The following is a 17,778-nucleotide window of genomic DNA, read 5'->3' as shown; positions in this document are numbered from 1 at the left end:
GTAATATAAGAACATTATGACCAATTTTAGGACATTTTTCTTGAAATCTATATTCTGTATTATTTATTATGGGCTGGGAAAATTAATGTCTGTTATTGTCTTTTATTGTAATGTTTATTTCATGTTTTGTAATATTTCTGTCATTTAGATCAGCATGACATAACAGGTTTCTAGTATATTGGCAGTAAAGGTATCATTTGACATTCCTCTTTTTTTAATGCATATGTCAGCATCTCAAGACAACCATCGTATTTCAGTGTTTAGCAGGAGGGACTCATGATGATTTTCCTTGCTCTTCCCACATTGATATACAGAGTCTGCTTTCAAGAGGTTGCAGTTTATTATTTTTACTATAATCTTTATTAATGAACACTTAACTAGTTACACAACTATGCTAAAAAAAATCAAAGGCGCACAAAATTTGTGGAAGCATCACTAAATCATATGATCGTTATGAACTTTCATTCTTAAATCACTTTAGCAAGCCCTTTATTTTATGTATTTAAGTTTATTATAGCCCTTTTTTTCGAAACTTATGTAAGTTTCGAAAAACTTTGAGCAACATCGAAAGATTGAGAAATTTCTCAAATATGCAATTCTAAGTAATGGCCAACCATCATTTGCTAGATGAGAACACAAAATTCATGGCATATTTCAGTGTCCAGAATTTACTATCTTATTTTGATCCTACTTGCTGTTTCTTATTCTTTAATTTCTTTTTTTTTTTTTTTTTTTTTTTTTTTTTTTTCCAACTTTTCTGTTGTGGCCAAAGAGCCCTTAAGAAGTAGATGCAGAGCCTTTAGAGCTTCACGTGCACAAATTGGGAACTGCTGGCATTTATTTTAATTGCTTTTATTTAGAATGAAAAGATAATGTTTAAAATAAATTAAACAGTCTTTAATTTGCACATGCAAAATATCAGATTCAGCTTAGCACGAACCTGAAGTTCAACTTGGCAGATTTCTGCCTTTAAAATATAATTTCTAAATTTCCATTTTGATTCTAATTTTTGTTTCTTATTCTTAACCTCTGCAATTTTTATTTATTTTATTTTTGTGGAGCAATGGAGGAGCAGATGTACATGCAGAGCCCTTAAGCTTCCGTGGGGATCAGTTTGGGAACCGCTGGTCTATGGAATTGTAAGAGAGACATTCTAGTGTATACAGAAGAATAATTTCTTTCTTATACTCATAATTTCAAATGGAAGCATTCTCTTTAAGGGACATTTATTGGTACATGTCATAGAATCATTTTTATGCCAAATAGGTGTAATTAAAATATCCAAAGTCTACTATATTTGCACTAGTGTAAAATTCATTGTATTTATTGATACTTTTTATTCAGCATTGTTAACATATACCATAAAAATTCTTTCTATTTATAGCAGATAAGATTCTTACTTATATTCTTATGTAAAAAAACAATATTTCACATGTACAGAAAGATACTAACCAGTTTCTCTTAGAAAGTGCTCTATAAAAGCATTCCTTCTTTTAGACAGAATAACCTTATGAGCTTTAGCATAATCCAATTCAGTCGCATATAAAAGTTAATAATCAAAGTTGATATGTATAGGCCAAATACAGCAATTTTTGGTTCATATTTATTTATTTCAAAGTTCACTGTTACTTTTGAAGTTTGTGAATTCCTGGAAAAATGACCTACTAAAATAATTTAATATCATGATTGTCTTAAAAGACATAACTGATTTCCCTTTCATTTCTGCTTTTGACATAACATTACAATGAGCTGAAACACTTGACAAAAGTGTGCAATGTGTGTTTATTAAATTTGTTAATAAGAGTATTTTTGTGCTGTGACACCGCAAATTTTAATCAACAAAAAATGGTGAGTACTCGTAGTAATTTTATTTGGTTATGAAATAACAGTAGCCATTTAATACAGTATATAATGCAGACATTAGTGAACCTTGTAAATAATGTCTTTCTAGATGAATGTGCTCTTTAAGGCAATGCAGGGAGATTTCCATGACACATCCCAATATGTCCTGGAAAAGCATGTACTGCTTGGCTGATGGCCGTTTTCAATTAGATCGTATACGTGAAATAATTTTGAAATAGCCGTTATAGCCATACTTATGATTTAGATTGCAACTCCCCCCCCCCTCATTTGTAGACTGGATGTGTATCGTATGATAAAAGGATTTCAGATCGAGCATCTAAAATGCATTACAAGAAATGTTAAGATAACTGAAATATTATTTAATGTGTCACAAGTAAATATGTTCCAATTTAATTTTTATAATCATTTTTAACAGGATCCTTTTTGACTTACCCTGTATTACATGTTAATGCCGATAATTACTTATTATTATAGAAAGTAATTTTTTTTCAGAAGAAGAAAAAATTACCAGAAAACAATAAATTTTCGAAATGGTTAATACACAGTCAGATTGGATTTTAATGTATTTGATTTAATTTAATTTAGTATGAATGGAATTTTAATAGATTGTTAAACTGTTATTAAAACTCATTTACTTTTTTGTATCAAAATGTAATTTTCCTCTTTTAAATGCTGATAATGAAATATTTTTTCAGGTGGTAGCACTACTGAGAGAAAGAATGCAGATTTTGATTTTTCTTCCATAAAAACCAAGGCTTATGCTTGTCACCTTTGCTCATACATTACTTGGGTTGTTACAAATTATAAAAGACACATGCGCACACATACTGGAGAACGTCCATTTTCTTGTTTTGTATGCAAGCGAACTTTTACACAGAAGCATGTGCTTCAAACCCATTTATTATTGCATGCTGATATGAAACCATATTTTTGTGTGACTTGCAATTTTCAGTTCCGAAGCTCATCTGCCCTGAAACGTCACAAAATATGTTTAGGCCATTGATGCATAAGCTACTTTGTTAGAAGTAAAACTCCATTTTGCACTGTATTGAAACAAGGCTTATGACGAAGTTTATGCATGAGAGAAATGAAAAAAATCAGTTTATTCATCAAGCTGAAATTAATATATATAATTTGAAGGTAAGATGAAGAAATTAATTTTAAATCTAAAAAGGCAGTATCATTATAAGATCAAAGCAGTAGATGAGCATTTTCATCTTTATATTTAGAAAACAGTTTGTTAGTTTCATACTAAGAACATAACTTTACTTGATTAACTTTATTTAGTTTGAAACTATTTACTTGATTGGCCATTTCCTTTATTAAATATTTACTTGAACCGACGACGTATCCGTAGTCTGGATTGCTAGTAATTAGAGAATTGATGTTAGAGAAAAGGGGCGACCGTAGGTCGCAAAGCTGTCGAAAGAAAAATCCTAGGAACAGTAAAGGGTGTCGTGTCAAACAGTAAGAAGTAAGGAACAGTAAGGTCAAAGCGCTTATGAATATTTAGTATGAGAGTGTCGTGGTATTTACTGGATTGACTTGATTTAATTTCATACTGTTAAGTTTCTGCTATTAAAGTGGTGTAATAATTGCAGATAACAGGTCATAAAAAATACCTGCAAAAATGTTTGATTATAGCATATGCATTAGTAGTAAAGATTTTAATCTACAAACTTTGTAAAAGATAGTATGATAAAACATATTTTATTAATGTATGACTAAATAAAGTTTATTGTAATCTGACTGATGTGTAAAATGTAGATTAATCATTTTGGGAGTTGATATAGTTTCTCTTGAACATATTTGTTAAGAATATTTATGTAAATAAATTTCTGTTCTATTCTGATGTAATAATTTAACTTTCATACAGTTCCTATACGAGTAATAGTTAACCTTTCTAACTTCAGTACATCTAATCCACCTTTTATATATGTTTTTCTATTAAAACTTGTCTGTGCAATAAAATTACTTGATCTTCCATTTTATTAATTTTCAGTTTAATTTCGTGAACTCCGAGGTCTTTACTTCTGCTTTTTTTTAACTATTGCAAACATTGAACTCCCGTTATTTTAACCAGCTGAATAATTTTTTTTAAATGAAATTTCAGTTAATTGATCGTTCCAGTGAATTATAAACCAATTTAATCTGCATTCAAATTTTCGTAATGAAAACGTGGTTTCTGCAGTGGTGTAGCTAGAAGGGACATACTTGGAGGCGGCATTTTTCATGTGAAACGTACTTGTTAGTGTTATCATTGTGGATCTTTCGAGCAAAAACACTTATTGGATCGTAGCAAAGTTCACTACCTATATCTGTCTAAGGCGCGGAAATGCTTTCGTGGAGAACTAAGATTCTCTGCGAAGAGCTTAAAAAAGGAAAGTGATTCATATTCATGTTATGAAAGGGACACTGGTTTAAATTCACGCCATTATATGCGTGAAAACAACGTTGTATACCATACTCAACCCATAGCATAAATCTTGTTAAGTCAATTAATTAGCCTGTTTGAGATTGGACTTCAGATCGAACTATCAATATTCAGCCACCTTATACATTCCATCACTGGTGAGGTGAAGAACCTCGAGATGCCGAATTGTAATATGAAACTGAACTGAGGACTGAATTTACACGGGCTAGAATATTCAAAGAAATTAAAAAAAGTACTTCAATAACTTTACTTGCTATGCCTTCCTTATCCCTTTATTCAGGAGACTGAAATAGAATCTTTGTCAGCTTTACCTAATTCTTTAATCATGCGTTTAGCGTGAGGCATATCAATCGGAAAATGAGTCATGCTTTAAGGCATTATTCGTGAAAACATGATAGGGACGTAACTGAATAGACCGTGGTTAACCAGAATGAACAGAACACCAGAGGAAGGGGCTCCCTGACCTGGCTAGTTCGGGACCGCCTTACACGGTTTATTAGTGCCCCCAACTTCCAGAGGCGATCAACCAGATTCAGTATGCACGCTTATATAAAACTCGGAAGTACTGTGGTGGACGGCAAGCATCCACCGAAAAAACGAAGTCACAAGATTGACATCGTCCTTTTGTACTGACCGAGGTGAGTCCATCCCACCTCGGACAACCTTCATATCAACCATGTAATGTTCCCATAACCAAGGGGCAAGACAGTGCCAGTACGGTCCGTGCAAGCCTGAACCAACCTTCGAATATACAACGGCTCTATTCCTGTGAAGACTGATTATTTGCCCCAGAGGTCGAGGCTATTTAGCCTGCTGGCTGGATAGAACCCCTCCCATAAATGGTTGGTTCCAGAAATTCCAAACCAATCAAACTCCGGGAATGGTGTCCGACATCATCAGCCTAGGCAAACCTGGTTACCGGCGAGGGCCGATGTCAGACTGGGACAGGAGAGGCTATAAGGTAGCCAGGCCCGGACGCGTATTTCCAAACCCTACCCCACTTTTCGAATTTTTGACGTCATGGTCAAATCGACTAGTTTCGCCTGGATGGTAATTCTTGAGCATGTGCTGAAGGGCGAGATGTAACATAAACAGAACTTTGGCTTGCGCTTGTAAACAATATTAAGTATATTGTCCGAAAGTGTATTCGTTTATGTAATTGCATAATTTTACTGTTTCTGTAATAAGAAAACTTCATTCAGATAAAATTTATTTTAATATTATTATTATCTGGTTATAGGATTATACGAAATGCTGAAAACTCTAGGTACTATCGTAATCTTCGCATAACCTTTCACATTGGATTTTGCCTTATCATTTTAAAATAAATTGTATTATAAAGATTAAATCAAAGCAAATTACTTTGTTAGAGATGTGAATGTTCTGACTGAATTTTCTTTTTATCACTTATTATTTATTTCCTCTTTGAAAACACATTCATATTTGACAAATAATTATCTCCGCTTTAAATTTTTTGATTGTTTAAAAACTATATTTGTCAATAACGTAATAAAAACTCACTAATCTAGTGCTTCATAGATCAATATGACAACGAATTCAAAATGTTTTAAAAACAGAATGTTTTTCTTTAATCTTTATTTTGTAGTAGATGCAACTAATGTCACAGAGAAAAAATATTTCAATAAAAAAGTTCTCCATGTTAATTCAATAGCAAAATTATTTCTATTTCAGTGAGAAATCCACTTTGAATGCTTATATAACAGAAAAAATGTAACATAAGCATTTTAGAAGTTTTAAATAGAAGCTAAAGGTTTATTGTACAATTTTACTTAAGTAACGTAATAATTTACTTTCATTCCTTTTGAATCGACATATTAGTTTCCAATCAACTAAAATTTTTGGCAAGTTAGAGACTTAACACACAGTATTCCGTCACTTAAAATATCAATTAATTGTTCTTTTTCATTTAGAGATACATTGGAATTGAAAACACCAAAGGCAAAATGGGTCACAGATCCAACCTAATTCCTTATTTGGAAATTTTTCAAAAAACTTTCTGTCAATTTTATCACATGTTGTTTTAAACAAGAAATCTGTATTATTTTCTTTAGTAAATTGTGAAAAGCATGTTTCTGTTTTTTTTTGTTTTGTTTTTTTTTTTGTTCAATTCTCCTTGCCAAAGTATTGTCTTAGTTTTAAAAGCTTACATTAGTACAAACTGCGACACAGTGTGTCTAGGTAACATTGTTTCAAAATGTCTGTTAATAATTTCAAATATTTTCTCTCCAGTTGCTTTTCCTTCCCAAATATTACAACATAAAAAATATTCTACTGCGTTGTTTTCAAAAACATATCTCACATAAACGATAAATTGAAACATTTTAGTAATGTCGGTAGTTTCAAGTTTTATAGTAAAGACTGAATTTTGTATTCTATAGTGTCTGATATGACAAAAATTTGGTGAGAAACAGTATCTTTTTTAATGCTATTGTTTTTAAATCGTTACTATATTTTTCTGCATGCATAAATGATGTCATTTTAATAGCTGAAGGAAGAATGAGTGATTCTCCAATTGTATGAGGTTTTTAATTTTTTGCAATTATATACGAAACTTTTAAGGATGCCTGTAAATTCTTCTCAGGAACTGTTGTATATTTCTTAAACACATTTTAATTTTTCATGCTCTCAGCTCATTCCTTAAAAAAATTCTTCACATTTATTTATTTAATCTTTATGTTTAGTATCTGAGGTACTTTTCAGTTTCACTGGCGCAAATCTTGCCAAGCAGACTTTGTTGATGACAACATACAATATACACATAAAAAATGTTAACAACTGTTAGTTCTAAGAATTTTTTATTTTGAAGGCACAAACATTTTAATATCTTTTAAAATTTTGTAAAAAGCCAATAAATAAAGATAATAAATTTGTAAAAATACATTAAGAATTTACTATGTTTTCATGGTTCAAAATCTTGATTTGCCGGTTCGTACCATGTAACACCACGTGATCTCATCGCACGTAAACTACGCTACAAAAATCTAATTCTCTCAGTAATTATCTACATTAATTTCAAGTTAAATCTTAATTTGGAATACAAGTTTAAATGCAAGAATTATTTCAATTTGTACAAACAGCTTACTCAGAAATTATGTAAAAACCGCAGTGCTTTACTTCGCTACTGCATTTTCATTAGAATTGAAGAATTTAACCCTTGATTTTGCCTTTTCTATATTTTTGCCTTCGGGTGAGTGGTGTGATTGCAGTCTACACTGGTGTGCAAAAATTAAGGATGAGACTTTGTACAAAAGCTTTCCAAATCAACACATTTAATACCGTAAGATCCCCAATACGTAAGGACATGAGTAATGTAAGCAACACTTACTAAAAGAGAAATCAGACAGATAAAAAGAAGCTTTATTGAAAAAGTAGCATGGAGCGCAATGCGACTGAAGGCCAAACATCCCTGTGATGAGTGTCCAACAAGAAACATCCGGGCTTTAATAGGGGATATGATCTTCCCTGACTGCTAGGCAAGTTTCACAGCGTCTGCCCATGCTGAGAATGAGGGTGTCAACGAGTTGTTGACGCATTGCTGCCCATTCGTCTTGCAGCGCCAATCGAAGCTCCGGAATCGTTACTGGTGGTAAGGTACGAGCTGCCAAGCATATGCCTAGAAAATCCCATACATGCTCGATGGGATTGAGATCGTGCCGGCCAATCCATACGTTCAATATCCTCACTCTCTACGAGCTGTTCGGCAGCTACTGTGCGATGACATGGTGCATTGTCGTCCATGAAAAGGAACTGCGAACCCATAGCGCCTCTAAAAAGACGCACATATGGAAGAAGAATCTCGTTACAATAACGGGTCCCATTGACTGAACCTGTGTCGAAGATGTGAAGGTCTGTACAACTACCAAGCATGATGCCTCCCCAAACGAGAACACCGCCACCTCCATACCTGTCCCTTTCAATGATGTTCGAGGGATGATTGCGGCTTACCCGCTCTCTCCAGATGAGTATGCGATGAGAATCGCTACTCAGACTGAATCTGCTCTCATCTGTAAAGAGTACTCGTCCCCATTCATTGTCTCTCCAATTCCGGTGTTCCTGGCACCACAGAGAACGCCTTCTCCGATGGGCAGGCGTTAGAGGTACACACCGTACAGGGCGTCGTGCAAACAGACCACCACCGTGCAGTCTTCTGGCCATGGTAAAATGCGATATCGGTCGTCTAATCACCTGTGCCGTGTGTCTAGCGATTTCTCCCGCTGTCTGCCGCCTGTTTTTTCTGGCCTGTAAGGCAATATGCCAGTCATCTGCGGGTGTGGTTCCTCATGGACGACCACTACTAAACCCCCCGGATAGCTGTTCCTGTAGTTTGAAATTGTCTCCAAAGTCGTGAAACGATGCTGTGAGCAATTCTGAACTCTGCAGCCACACTTGTCACACTGTGGCCTTCCTCCAACTTCCCAATGATTCGACCTTGGGTAAAAGCATCCACATGTTGTCTAACAGATTGATTATTCGCCATTTCTTGCTGAGGCAGCAACTCGGTGTGATTTTAACTGCTATACGGCGTGCAATCTCTTTGCCAGAAATACTGATCTTACACCGACAACATGCTTTATACTACTCGGACACTCCCCCATTATGTCTACCTGCATATCTGCGCATGTGCTACCTTACATCACCTTACTTAATCTTCTGATTGGTCTTTCTGTCCGTTCTGCCTCTTCGTTCAGCTGATATGCTAATTTTTCGACTTCGTCCTTAATTTTTGCACACCAGTGTAATTGTCTTAATTACCACGAATGGTCTTGGGGCATAAATTTTAATTATCTTGTAAAAATTCTATGTAGTTGTATGCCAGTATTGAAAGAAACAATCTCATAAGAAATGGCTGCGACTTTTCGAAAATGAGGCGTAAAACGTTGGCAGCGAAGATATTTCGTTTGGCATCAGTAGTACCGTTGTTGGCGACTTTACTGTTTGCGGCGGCAAAACGGGAAAAGTACCGTTTCTAAATGTATTTTTAATTTCGCAGGTTTCATGCTTTCCATGTGCCAAGTTTTCACTGCATTTAACACGCAATGGATATTCTTTTTCCATTGATAATGCAACATGTAAAACAGTATAAAATAAACTCTTCTTGATATTTACTCAATTCTTTTTTTTTTTTTTTTAGAAGTAGAAAGAGAGCCAATGGTTACATTTTTGTTTGCATTTTCGTAATAGTTTTTCTCTAAGTTTATTTGATGTTGGTGCATCCATCCCATTTCTCTTACAAGAGATTTTGGGCCATTTAACCAGCATGAACAAAATTGCAACGAAAACAAAATTGTTTTTATTATCCTTGAGACACTACTGAATTTTCCAATGCTTAGGAAATGTTTTGCACTTACTTGACAGCAAATTTGATTAGAAATAAGAAACATAGTTTATAAATGATGTGTATTACAATTACAAATTGCATGCAAGACATTACTAAGATAGCCGAAAAAACTAAATCTTAGCTGCGCGTATGCAGTTGCTTTGAAATTTGATTCGAGCTGTTTGGAAATCATCAAACATAACACATAAATCAAGTGAAAAGCAATAAAATCAGAATTAAAATATGGAAATGTTTAATTTAAAATTCCTGGCAAATGTTAAAAAAATCCAAAATTCTCTTCAAATTCCGTATATCTTTTATTGTCAAATAAATTTCTTTGAATTTGGTGACCCCCCACAAATTTGTTCATAACTCCCAGGTTAAAATTTTGTAAAAAAAAAAAAAGTTATCAATTGCATTTTGAAAAAAAAAAAAAAATGATTTCAGGCTTGTCTTGAACAGAACAGCATACAGTAGAGTATTTTCAAATTTACGGGAAAGTTTGACTTATGTGAAAATTGATAAACATTGGCTGTCTAATGTGAAAAGTGAATTACGGTTTAATATGTTATGTTCATAGCTTGTGTATTTTGATTATCTAACTAAATAAAAAATGATCCGTTCTTGCAAATTTCTGCTGGAATAACTGCTAGAATATCTATCCCATTTCAGATGAACAGAAAGCAAGTGTTGTATTCTTACTCAACAATTACAATACTCTTGCATAATACTTACAAGAAATGAGTTAGGTTATTTAACTAAAGTGCTGTCAATTTTATTTCTTATTTACATGAAGGATGTATCACACAATGCTGTGTAGGCTGCTGACCTAGTGATAATGACTCAAAATGCATCTTTGCATTCAGGCATACACTTTTTATAAGAATATTACCATGCACTGGAGTCCTAGCTTCAGCAGATACATTTTGTTGTGCTATGCAATCTCTGTGGGTCCTAAATTCTAAAAACTTTTCCACTCCTAAATTCCAAAAATTTTGCTACTTAATATTTCTGTAAATTCCAAAATTTGCACACTTGCCATAACTGCACTAGGTGTGGCCTCAGTTATCCAATGTTCCAACAAAATCAAATATTGTAACGTTATTTTAGGCCAGACTTTCTTAAACTGTAGATCGCAACCTCCATCTACAGCAGGGGGTCGCAAAAAATTTCAGTATTTTCGTTATTTCTTAAACTTAATATAATAATTTTACAATTACCCAATATTTTTACACAATGTATCTGAAAATAGATAAAGATAAGACCATACAGACAAAGAGAAAAACAAAAATGTTTCAACGCATTCTGTTTGTAATATAATTGTTCACTTTACTTGCTTTGCAGGTGACGCTGTCATTTCGTCTGTTAATTAATTAAAATTTTCACATTGTTCTATGTCTTAAAATGAGAAATTAAAAATATGACCTAAAACTGCAATACTATCTTACAATACAAGTGAAAAAATTGACAGTTTCACTCACATGTGTGTCAGATTTTCGCAATGCTTATAGGGTCCCACAAAATTTTCATAAATATTTTGGGGTCGTGAAAAAAATCTATCATAAAAAAGGCTCACGACTGAAAAAACGTTTAAGAAGCTCTGTTTTAGACCAATCAGTTTCCTGACGCCAACCCAAATTTTTGCCTGTTTTGTTTCTCAACCGAATTATGTTTCTATGGGAATTTTTCTATATTTTTACTGTTTCAGCTAAATGGAAAAACACGCTAAAATGTTTCAAATGACTATTAGGGGAAGAGCATCAAATACCCCACATTATTATTATCTCTATTTATCTCCTATTTTGATTCTGAGTTATGTTTTTTAATAGAATTTTTCCATATTACATATTTCAGTTCAACAAAAAAATCAACTTTTAAAATATTGAGGAAAAGCATGTACTAAAATGTTTCAAAATGAAAATGTGGGATAAATAAATTTATAAATTAGTTTTTTCTAGGAGTGTAGGAGTTCTTATATATAGTATATAAAGAAATTTGGAACCAACTTTTCACAGACTTAAAAATTGAAGCTCAAATGATCTTCATAAAATCATAAATGTAGAACAAGAATACTTTAAAATGTAAAAATTAACACGTTGACTGCCGCGCGCATTTTACGTGATTTGCCTATGACGGTAACTTGAAATTTTTATTATGCGATATATATTATGTCGAAATATTATCTACAGAAAATAATGTTATATAATTGTGCTTCATGCTAGGGGTCACCAGCGACCTCCAAACATCTGTACACCATTCTTGTGATTTATAATTTAAATTTTTACGATTTATTATTCTTCAAACCATTATAGTAACAATGGTACTATTTAAAAATTTATCAGTATCAATATTTATTCTAGTTATGTGTTTTACTATTGGTCGCGTTGCCAGTGGCACCCACGGCGCTGTAGCCAAGTCGAGTGCAGGTCACCGGTGACCCCCACGGCAGTCAACATGTTAAAATAAACCATCACAAGAAAAACCAAAAAAGTAGTATAAAAAGAACAAGAAAGGTGAGGAATCCAACCAACTTTAACATAATATATCATCAAGAGGAGGTATGTCGAATTTAATTACATTTTCCCTTCTAAAACAAAATCCTTGCTTCTCTGTATCCAGAATCAGCTGATGAACCATTTCAATATATTTTTTTTATCTTAATAGTTCACAAAAAAAAAAAAAAAAAAAAAAAAAAAAAACATAGTAGAAAAAATTAAAATGTAGAAAAAATTAAAATCCTGCAGTGGAAAATCTTTGAAAGTTCAAAATAATTTTAACACAAAACTTTACTAGAACCTCTTATCAAACAGCAGTAGCAAAGGAAAATGGGGGGGGAGGGAGGGAAGTAAAATCAAAAGTTAAAAATATCTTCCATTTAAAAAGATTTTACTAGTCTAAACAGGATTTTATCAAGTTAATTTTAATTTCAATTTTTATTCTTTCTGAAAAATTGGTTCTAAATTTCTTTCTTTATATATTTACTGATAAATTTTTAGCAGCATAATGCACAAAAATTTTTGGAAGGATTATAAATTTTCCTTTTAAAACATTATTTGTATATACATAGTCCAAACACATCTGTATCCAGTGGAATACGTTTAACGCGAAATATCGGTGAACACGAAATAATGCAACGGTCCCGACAAACTACTATGTATTTTCATGCATTTTGTTTCTCTTAACACGAAACAAAAATCGCTTAACACGAAAAGATATCCTTCCTGGAAATGAACAAAATACAGAAAACACTGGTATCGCTGGCGAGATTTAAACGGGGTGTGAAATGAAAGAGAGGTGGTTTCACATGTTTCGTAGAAAAGAGGTTAATTTGGCTTTGAAATACCCTCGGAATAGCCTGTGACACGAGCCAGTTTTGTTTATCTACGGTACTTTCGCCTTCCACGTCTACAAACGCCACACAAACATTTCATCTCTCATCAGTTAGCTTTGGAATTCAGTGATGAGTACATGGCAGTGTCAGTAAAAATTAGTGAGTTTGGCTCATATGTTGCACTGCATAGAATTCAGCGACTTCAAGGATGAATGAAAATTATTTTCATTACACACTATTCTCAAAAGTATGAGATTCTTCGGCGCCGAAAGAAATGGAGAAGTAGGATATTGAAACTGAGCTGACACTTAATGAAATGTTTGAAAAAGTTTCGGTATTAATGAACTGTCCTACTGTACTATCGGAAGAATTTGTTGCAGTAGTTGGAATGACTCAGATAACCGGCACTTGGCGCAATTTTTTCCGCCATCTTGAACCGGCCAAAATCGCCAAATCCTCGGAAGGATTTTTTTGACACCAAGAGGGAAATGACGTGAAAAGAGGCTACAAAATTTCCCTCTTGAGCCCGATATAGAAACCCGTGCTAGGCGAAAATGCTAAAAAAGACAATGCAAAGAAAAATATCAGATTATTTTCCCAAAACTCAAAAAATGTTTTGTTTTTCAAAAACTTGAAAATTTTGTATTGAATTCCATTAAGCTCTTGTGGAAGTTTTTGTTTCATTGGTTTTTATTAAATACATGCATATATACATATCTATGTATATAAAATGTACTCTAATAAGCTTAATTTTGTTAAATATATATATATATATATATATATTCTTTTCTTTTCAATATTTTTAACACGAAAAAATATTTCAGTCCCCTCAGTTTTGTGTTAAATGATTTTCATTGTATATCTGTTGCACATAAATCCCTTTCTTACATAAAATAACTATGAAATCTTAAAAAAGTACATAGTATGAAATTTATAATGGCAAACATTAAAAAATAGATGAAAGTAAATAAAATTTAAATTATAGAATGTACTTTAAAAAATTAATAATAAGTGGTTAAAAATATATTTTTTAATTACTTAAAACATGGAAGTTATTTGGCAGAGATTGTTGGATATAAAATTACGGTTGATCTTTACATTACGGTAACTTGGCGAAAATTTGGCAACCAACTCTCCTACAGCAACCCTCTATTTTTTTTTCCCCGCCGCCATTTTGTCTTCACGAAGTAAAGACGTTTCTTTTCTTTTTATCTACTGAACACTTCTTCCAACAATCTACTAGCCGAATTACACTTATGCTAGAAATTTTATCAAACAAAACTGCTTAATCATGACAAATATTCACTGCAAAATTGGGAAAAAGTGCACAATACCATACTCCTTACGCGTTTTTCCAAATAACACATACACATAAACCATGTACACGCCGACTTATTTTTACTTAAAAAAACATCCCAGAATTGCACAAAAATGGCATTGCGCCACACTCTTCACTATATCCATGTACACTGCTTTTTTCTCATAAATTAGAAAAATTTCACGAAAATACATGACAATTTTCTCAATCTTTAAACCTTGTAAAAAGAACATATATGAAATTACCTGATCGCGAAAAAGTATTTACCCTTTCCAAATGTGAACATTTCCAGATATAAAATAAATAAAATATCCAAAAACTTTTACCTCTTAAATCATCTATTATATTATAAACGTCACTAACGAATTCATACCGCCAACCATTACAAATACTTAGTGTCAGATATTTAAATTATTTCCATGCACGTTTACTTCAACTAAAACGTATACCAAATTCCTACAAACATAAAATTCACAAAATAACTATCATTTCATTAAAATATAATTAAATTCAAAAACACTACTTAAAATATAAATGAGCACATACATTAAATTAATAAAAATTACCTTACAATCCTAATTACTTTAAACTAAATCATTGCTAATAACAATTTTCCCAATAATACCAAATTCCTTTCCACCTTACATTTAGAACAATGCATAAAAATAATATCCTCAAATAATTAAAAATACTAACTTACCTAATCTTCTTCAGAATCTTCATTACGTGGCGGATACACTTTTCTAATTCATTCAATAAAATTATTGAAAGATTTTTTTCTGCGAATTTTTCCTCCATACTTCCTCTGCTAAATAAAAAGCAAACTTCTCTTTATCACAATACCTAAATACCCATTTCGAATTCACTTTAGTTAGGGCCATGGGATCCAAAAATTAACCAACATTGTTTCACACAACACAGAATAAAGCTAAATACAAAATTTCCAGATTTTTTTCCCGATTTCCCCCCTCTTCCGAGTAAAGAACCATAATTCGTCCATTAATATCACATGACATATCCCATGATCTCTCATTTCCCGCACGCAAAATAATGCGTAATCGGAACTGAGTACTGCTCACATTATTAGTAAAGTCCCAGGTAGTAACCTTTATCGCCTCCAAAATGTCGCCAAACTACCAGTTACCATATTGTAAAGATCAATCAAAATTACTATTTCAAATTTTCAGATTACTATTGTTCATATTTAAAGTCTCAACTTGCAATCTTAATCCACATAACAACCATTGTAAAAATCACCCGTTATCATATTCCAAAGATCAGCAGCAAACATTTTTTTCAAAATCGTGCATAATATTAAATATTGGCTTTTGATAATCAAGTTGATACAAATAAGATGAACTGTTTTTATGATTTTAGACTAGTTTATTCTTCCATTCACTTAGTACAATATTTCATTTTTTATATGCTCAGCTATCCAAAATTTCAAGAGATTTCTGGATAATTTTTTGTTGAGTTTTTACTATACATACATTTCAGCATTTACATCGTCAAAATTACACAGACACATACTTGAAGTGAATTTACTTTTACAGCTAAACACAGGAACTGGAAAACAAAAAAGTATTTATTCGGAGATTGTATTTCGGTTAATCTTTGGATTATGGTAACTTGGCGATTTTTTGGCGACCAACCCTGCTACAGCAACCTGCTAGTTTTTGTTTGGACGTCATTTTGTTTTCACGAAGTAAAGGCATTTTTTTTTTAACTCAACATTTTTTTTTCCAACAATCTGCTAGCCGAATTACACTTGTGCTAAAACTTTTTTTGGAAAAAAAGTGACGAAGATTAGGTGTGAAATTGGGAAAAAGTGCAGAATCGCCCACTGCTTCACGCATTTTTAAGAATTGCGCGTACGCGGTATCCATGTACACGTCGACCTATTTTCACTTAAAAAAACATCCCAGAATTGCACAAAAATGGCATTGCGCACACTCTTGACTTTATCCATGTACACTGCTAAAGTCCTAGCTAGTAACCTTTATCGCCTTACCAAAATGTCGCCAATCTACCTGTTACCATATTCCAAAGATTAGCCTGTATTTCTTTTTCGTTCATGAAAATCAAAGTTCATTACACAAACATGCATTCACACTGCACAAACAGGTATGAAATTCTTAATACATTTAATAATCCTGATGATTGATTATGCATTTAGTAAATAAATCAGAAAATATTTTAATGTATAACAAATGAATAGTAAGTAGCTAAGCTTTTAGTTAGTAGTTAGCTTTTAGAAGTAGTTAAGCTTTTATAAAACAGAGCATTACGAAGATATGTGGCGTTCCGACAGATACTTCAACTTCTATTCATGAGATGGCGCCACGTGTAAAATCCAGTTCTTAATCGGAGCAGCAAAGCGACATCTTTACTCACTCAGACTTCTCGTCGGACAAGTGTACGCGACGCTAGCACGAACTGTGTTCCGAGCTCTGTGTTGATCTTTGCAATGTAATTTAAATTGTAATTTAGTATTTAATATATTTTTTTGTTACAGGAGATTGTCTACTCTTATTTTCTTTAATTATATCATGCATTAAGCACACACGACCACCAAAAGTGGTGACCTTTTGACTGAGCACGCTACTGACAATGGATTTTCAACGACCCTAGGCCACGTGCATCCAGGGCATTCTGAGGAACTGACTAGAAATAACAACGAATATGGACATTAAACTTATGCTACAACGTACCCCTTCAATTATTTCTAGAAGTATTGATATATATTGCTTGTGTTTTTTTTTTTTTTTTTTTTCAAAGTCGTGCATATCATCGCAGGGAGCTTCAGCAAATCATCAATGTGATCTGTTCCGTTCCGCTGACTTCGCCAGTCGTGCAATAATTCTTCGATCATTCAACGACAAATGTGCTACAACAGTGATTTTCGCTAAATGTGCCACATCAGTAACTTGTGTGCAACGTGCTACGGCAAAATTCTTTTCTCAGTGTTCGAAAGTAGTGAATTGTTTTCCCATGTGCTACAGGAGTGATTTCCTTTTTCCTTCGAAAGTGCCTTAGCAGTGTGAAGTGGTGATTTTGTGCGTGCGCAATACAAAATTAACGCATCATTTTTCCTCAAATAGGGGTTTCTTTTCAAATGCATTTCGGTAAAATATTATTTGTGTGTGTAATTGCTGACCCTGTATTATTTGTGTGTGTATCGTTACGTAAATTTTTTCTGCATGGTTAAAATATTTATTGTTATCATGGTAAAATATCAATAGTGTATCCTCATGCTACAATATTTGTGCTGTTAAGTCTTTATTATTTAAAGTGAAAATTATCTATCAGTATGCCCGACGATATTCCACCAGAGCCACAAGTCACACGCGTTGCGGTGAAGCCACCGCCTTTCTGGAAAAATAATCCTTCATTGTGGTTCGCTCAGATCGAAGCACAATTTTCTATCGCTCGCATTAGTGAGGATTCTACAAAATTCAACCATGTAGTTGCAGCAATTGAGTCTGATATTCTGA

General features: G+C 33.0%; 2 long non-coding RNA genes across 9 annotated transcripts in view; one reads left to right on the top strand and one right to left on the bottom strand.

Annotated features, from left to right (window-relative positions):
- LOC118200538 (uncharacterized) overlaps nucleotides 1–2,698 on the top strand; it is a 75,619-nt gene extending 72,921 nt beyond the window's left edge. For all 8 annotated transcript variants that reach the window (XR_004760100.2, XR_015041323.1, XR_015041322.1 and 5 more), the window contains exon 5: nucleotides 2,559–2,698. This is a non-coding gene — a long non-coding RNA (uncharacterized LOC118200538). The remainder of the gene's footprint in view (nucleotides 1–2,558) is intronic.
- Nucleotides 1–15,342, bottom strand: part of LOC146997315 (uncharacterized) — a 33,355-nt gene extending 18,013 nt beyond the window's left edge. Inside the window, exon 1 of the long non-coding RNA XR_015041326.1 lies at nucleotides 14,985–15,342. This is a non-coding gene — a long non-coding RNA (uncharacterized LOC146997315). The remainder of the gene's footprint in view (nucleotides 1–14,984) is intronic.
- Nucleotides 15,343–17,778: the final 2,436 nt, after the last annotated feature.

Source organism: Stegodyphus dumicola, chromosome 5 (assembly GCF_044657685.1).
Source record: "Stegodyphus dumicola isolate Sdum_Otavi_A_Nest chromosome 5, ASM4465768v1".
NCBI lineage: Eukaryota > Metazoa > Arthropoda > Arachnida > Araneae > Eresidae > Stegodyphus > Stegodyphus dumicola.
Note: the sequence above shows the minus strand (reverse complement) of the source record. Positions and strands in the feature narration are given on the sequence as shown.